This window comes from Arachis ipaensis, chromosome B7 (genome assembly GCF_059453495.1).
Source record: "Arachis ipaensis isolate K30076 ecotype BB chromosome B7, ASM5945349v1, whole genome shotgun sequence".
Taxonomy (NCBI): domain Eukaryota; kingdom Viridiplantae; phylum Streptophyta; class Magnoliopsida; order Fabales; family Fabaceae; genus Arachis; species Arachis ipaensis.
In genome coordinates this window covers 76,523,768-76,530,192 of record NC_142442.1, presented here as the reverse complement: position 1 = coordinate 76,530,192, position 6,425 = coordinate 76,523,768, and the positions used below count along the sequence as shown (strand labels likewise).

Genomic DNA, 6,425 nt, shown 5'->3' with positions numbered 1-6,425 from the left:
CATGAGTGTCTTGCATAATGAAATGTCAGTAGCACATGTGTTTAAGCAAGCACAATTAAAAATAACCATGAAAGCACAGAGAAACAGAGACATTGTGATTGCAAAAATAAGAGGGTGTGCATGATACATTGCATAAAGAATGAGTGGCACACCAAACTTAGTGTGACACTTTCACTTGGAATTGATGCAAGTATCCAGTAAAGATTTGAAGAAAATTTTGTTGCATAGCAACACCAAACTTAGAATGCAATCCTATGTCAATTTATTTGAACTAAAACAGAGGCAACTATTATATGTTAAATACAATTACGAAGGGAAGAATCTGTCATGAATAAGGATTTCTTGGTAAGGTATTTAACAAAAATAGTTAAGGAGGAAAATAAATGAAAGCATTGAGAACGAGGAGATAACTAAAGCAAAGAAGAAAAACCAAATCCAAAAGAAAGACAAAACTGCAGAGGCATTATGATTATGCAGACAAGTGGTGTTGCTAGATGCTTTGCATATAAAATTAAGTGGCACACCAAACTTAGAATCTTAGTGTGACACTTTCATTTTTGATGCAATCATCCATATAGATTGAAACAGATTGTTGCCAAGCAACACCAAACTTAGAATGTAACCATATGCCAATTTAGTGAAATTAAAAAAAGCAAAGAAAGAAAACAAAGCAGAGAAATGAAATGTTACCTAAGGTTGGGTTGCCTCCCAACAAGCGCTCTTTTAGTGTCATTAGCTTGACATGTTGTTCTTCACTTTCCTCCTCTTCTTCCAGTTTGTTAAGAGGAATGACCTCAAGGGGGGAGAAGATTCAGCTATTGTCCCCTGTCTTGGCCTCTTCTCAGCAAGCTTCCTTTTGTTGTTTACTGAATTCAACTTGCTTGCTGGATCAGGGGTAGGATTGTTTACAGTTGACCTTTTCTTGAATGTTGTCCTTGGTATCTTGGTCATAATCCTTTCTTTGGTGTTCTTGTTGGTTGCCTTCACTTCTTGGATATCAATGCTTGGTGGTTGTGTGATGGTTGGAGCATTATCTTCATCAAAAGCCTTTTGAATTAGTAGTTCAATGAGCCCTTCTTCTATGCAACTTATTGCTTCACTTGAGTATGAACGTCCTTGATTGTCTTCCTCACTTTCTTGTTCTTCCACTTCCTCCTTTGCACTCAACATTTGATTTAATAGCACTTTCATGGAAGAGGTTTATTGTTCTTCCCAAGATTTCTTCATCTCCTCTTCATGTCTTTTAATCACAGATTCAAGTGTTGAGAATCTTTGGTTCAGGGAAGTTTGTGGGGGTTGTGAGTTTTCATGTTCCTTTGTCATCTCAAGTGGATTCTGTGGATATGCAGTTTCAGGTTCAAATAACTCCACCACCTCCTCCTCCATTGAATTTTCACTTGATACAGCAACCTCTTTATCTTGCTCTTCTACTTCCTCCTTCACATCTACCAATTGGTCTTCATCTTCCTTGCTTATCAATTCTTTATTTCTCCTTGCTTGCTCCAAATATCCATCCATCTTATTGCAGAGGGTTTCTTGTTCTTTCTAAGAGTCTATGGATGTTTGTAGGTATTGTTCAAATGCTAGCTCAAGGGATGAAGGTTGAGAGAGATTTTGTGGGCATGGAATGAATTTTGTGAATTGTGAAATGAATTTTGCGGTTAGTATGGATCGTGGAGGAAACTGTGTTGAGGCATCATCAAGTGATGAAGGATTTTCATATGAGAAACTGGGAGGTGAGGTTAGACCATTTTGCATGAATGAATTGAAGGTTTGCTCAAGTGATGATGGCTCTTGATTAATGGAGTATGACACATTGAGTGCTCTCTGATCTTGATCCTCCCAATCACAACTTGAAGAATTGTGGAATTCATCACAGTATGGATCATCTTGTTGCATTGGGGGATAATCTTGCATGAATTTATTGAAAGTACACTCCAGTGAAGATGTCTCTTGATGAACACATTATGGATCACTAAGATCTCTTTGATTTTGACTTTTCCAGCCACAATATGAGTAGTTGTTAGACTCATCAAAATCTAGATCATATTATGTCTCTGGGAAGTATCCCATTTCAACTGATTGTTCACACTCTTGTTGACATGTCCAGACACCATGAGGGTAGTGACATAAATCATCTTGTGGTTCTGGATCATATCTCATGTGAATTGTTTCATCATCTATCATTTCTTGGTGATATTCCCAGCCATCATTAGGATAATGACTTGAATCATATTGTGATGGTGGGTAATATCCCATGAAATTGTCTTGTTCATCTTGTGGTTCTGAAGCATATCTCCATTGATTGGAGTGCTCAGAATCTGTGATCTCTTGGTGATATTCCCAGCCATCATTAGAATAGTCAGTTGGTGATGGTGGGTAATATCCCATAAAATTTTTTTGATCACAAGATGAGTTAAACTACATTTGAATTTTGTAAAACACATCACCAATGAAAATTGAAATTCATGTCACAGAGAAGAATTTCTTAGTGAGGCAAAAACACAAACACATTGGTTTCAGCAGAAAATAGAAGATTAAAAGGACAAAAACAAAGAAAATGCTTAATCTAGACTTCTCACCCACTTAATCATTGTCGATCTATATCAATCCCCAGCAACGGTGCCAAAAACTTTATGGGTGAAAATTAGATTTCCACACAAACTCACCAGCAAGTGTACCGGGTCGCATCAAGTAGTAATAACTCACAAGAGTGAGGTTAATCCCATAGGGATTGATGGATCAAGCAACTTTAGTGAGGTGATTAGTCTAGTCAAGCAAATAGTGATGAATTGAATGAACATTGGATAACAGAATGTAAATTGCAGAGAATATAAAGTGCAGAAGGTATAGAATCTTAGAGAGCAAGAAAAGTAAATTGCAGTAATTATAAAGGGCATTGGGTGCTGGGAAAATAGAGAAAGCAATAGATCAAGAAATCGAAAAGAACTTGAGAACAAGTGACTGGAAATTTAAATTGCAAGAAGATTGAATCAGATCGAATCATGAGCAGAAATGTAAAGTTGCAGAGAAATAAAAGTGCAGAAGATTTAGATTTGCAATAAAAGTAAACTGAATTCAATGCAATTGAAATGTAAAAGTGTATCAACTATACTAAGCTCTCTGGAGTATCTAATCCTCCAAGAGAGATCTGGAGTCTCTAATCCTCCAGCCTGAGCCACTATTCTACTCCTACTCCTACTGTGCGCTCCTTTCTTCCTAACAGAACTAAAGCCTTTTTATAGGTATTCCTAAATTATAAATGAAATTCAAATTGAAAACAAATTACAATTAAATGCAAAATTCCTATTCTAGATGATCCTTGTGCCTTTGAGTGATGAAAACGGGCTCTGCTTGCTTTAAATTTCACTTGGTCTTGGAATAAGATAAATTGAACCACAATTCTACTCCCAGGGGAACGTTGCGTTCTCAAAGTGAGCGCAGCGTTCACTCATCCATGCGTGCACGTTACTGACGCTTGCGCGTCCTTCTGCATTTTCACCCATCGACGCGTACGCGTCACCCACACGTACGCGTCCTTTGCAGCGTTAACTTAGTGAGCGCTACGTTGGCTTAATGAGCGCTACCCCATGTGTGCGCGCCATGTACGCATGCGCGTGGGTAGCAAAAATCCCAATTCACGTTTCAGCACCAGCCATGCGTGCGCATGCCTTGTCCCAGATGCACCATCGACGCATGCGCGTCAAGCACGCATGCGCGTTGTTTGCAAAACTTTGTCTCCAAATTTTAACTTGCCCAAAAATGCTTGGTAAGTAAACATAGCGCTTTCTTTGCAAATGAGCGCTCTCTTTGCTTATTTCGTGGGCCACGCTTTTCGCGTGGCCTAAGGCATCAAAGTGTGCTCCAGCTTCAAAGTGTGCCCCAAAATTCCTCTTTTCTCCTTTTTAGCTTATTTTGTGCTTTTTTGCTTCTTTTTCTTCTTATTTCTTGGAAAGTTTATAAAATCAAAAGGTCAAGGAAATATACAATTTAAGTACAAAAGCATGCAGTATTTAAGCACTAATCATCAATTTCTTGTATGAAAAAGCATAGAAAAGCATGACATGATGACATGTCATCAAAAGCATCGAATGGAATTAAGGTAAATTAAAATTACCAATTTTAAGGCCTAAAAATCATGATTTTACACCTAAGCACAAATTAAAGGAAAATTACAAAACCATGCTATTTCATTGAATAAATGTGAGAAAAGTTGATAAAATTCCCTAAATTACGCACAAGATAAACCACAAAATTGGGGTTTATCAAACGCCCTAAAAACAAAATTCTTGGAAATCTTTGCTGTTTTTCACCAAAATTATTTTCTATATATCTATGTATGTTGTGATGGATGCAATTTCAAAATTTTACCTAGTTCTTTTCCTAATTTCCGATATCCAAAAACCATCATGAACAATTAGGATAAAATTGAACTAGGCACTATACTATTCACATTATCCAATCACAAGCAATATATATAATATATACCAAGTAAAATAAAGTGATATATATATATATATATATATATATATATATATATATATATATCAACCAAAATGAAAATGCAATACTAAAGAGAAACTAGAAGCAAACTAACATATATACAAATGACCAAAATAATAGTATATAGTGCATTAGTCAAAGTGCTATAAATATCCACAAAAGCATAATAAAAACTAAAATAACTGGATAACAAAGTGTTTAGGAGAGAATTTTACCCCCAGAAGTAGCAAATCCTCTCCCACACTTAAGCATTGCATGGTCCTCCGTGCCAAAAAATCAGGATGGGGGTGACTAGTTCTATGAAGCTCCATCGTTTGATGGTGGTAGGTGCTATGGTGGCTGGTACACAATAATAGCTCTGGTCGGGTTAGTAGTAGTCTCCATAGCTGCCTCCTCAATTGCCTCCTCCTGTGCTGGTGGCTTAGTCTCAAGCTCTGGCTCAGGCTCAGGTGTGTGTGCAGGAGGTGGTCTAGGGTCTCCTCTGTCAAGCCTCGACACTATCCACTAAAAATAACGCTCACTACGGTGCTCGTGATAGCGGAGCTCCTAAAGAATATCCTGAACCAACTCATAAGTGGGTCGAGCTGCTGGTGCAAGTACTGAAGGCCCTGGTGGTGCTGATGATGATGATGGCTCAGTAGTCTTCCTCTTCTTCTGTGCCGGCTCCTCCCATTCCCCAAATGGCAAAAACTAGAAGCTATTCATAAGGGTAGACATCCGGTCACCCGGCCACCGCTCTACCCCAAATAATGTGGCTAGTCTCATAATCATCGATGGGAAGGAAATGTTGTATTTCTGATTATTGTTCACCATTCAAATTGCCTCTCTAATTAGGGATAGAATAGAAATCTTCTTACCCTTCAAGATAGCCCAAAGAAGCACCACCACTCGGACTCTGATATGTGTAGCATGCGTACTCGGCAGTATGTAGTCAACAATGATTTGCTACCAAATCCTCACCTCAGGGTGTAGATGAGAACACGCAATACTGATGGAAACTACATTCTCTCCCATACTGTACTCCCAACAGGCCTCAGGTTGGCCAATCTTCTTCAAGACTGCGTCTAGTGATATATTGCCCTTAATCACATTCGCCACTATCTTGGGATAAGCATCACGGCTCAGAGGAATGTGAGGAAGCTGAAGGAGAGCCTCAAATGCATGCGTTGAGGTGTCTAACTGTACCCCTTGGAGGAAAACTGTCTCAGCGTCCACCCTCGGTAGATTTCCATAGAACTCTTTCACCAAGTGTTCATTTATCTCTAAAGGATCAAATTCTATGAATTTCCACTAATAGTAATCAAGCCGATTATGGATTGCATCCGCATATTTGGCCGGCACATCCAATTCCCTCTGAAAGTGGAAGGCCTTCTTTTCTAGCTTCTTGTATTGGTTTTGGGCCTCTTCATTTATAAAAGTGTCCGGCTGAGTGCTCAGACGAACAGTGGCAGGAGCCAATGAAGAAGCTAGCTCCTTATCTTTACGACGCATCCTGAAAAAGAAAAAATAGAATATAACTCAGGGAAAACAAATAATTGGCACAAAATCATAAGAGGGAATAATTAAAATACAAAATTAGAGCCAATGAAGTAAACAAATACCCAACTGAGGAAAACAAGTTGAAAATGTTATATGTTCAAAAGAAAATGAGGTTTTCCACAATTAAGAGGCCTAAGTAGCAACTAAAAAGGATGAATGACAATTAAAGCTTAAACGACTTAGACTAAGGCAATGAAAGTGAATTGATAAAAAAAACTTGGTTATTGTAATTGTGCAATAAAAGTGTAAGATTAACAAAAATTGGCACAAAGAGAATAACCAATTCAATACTAGAAGAGCTTACTTATTCATGTCAAAAGTGGAAAATAATCAGACAAACACAGCCCTTGTTCAAAAAGTAATAAACTTGATGAAAATCAATT

The 6,425-nt window shown here is 38.0% G+C and overlaps 1 pseudogene; it reads right to left on the bottom strand.

The window, feature by feature from the left end:
• Positions 1-5,448: 5,448 nt before the first annotated feature.
• LOC148553041 (uncharacterized) lies at positions 5,449-5,994 on the bottom strand (annotated as a pseudogene).
• Positions 5,995-6,425: the final 431 nt, after the last annotated feature.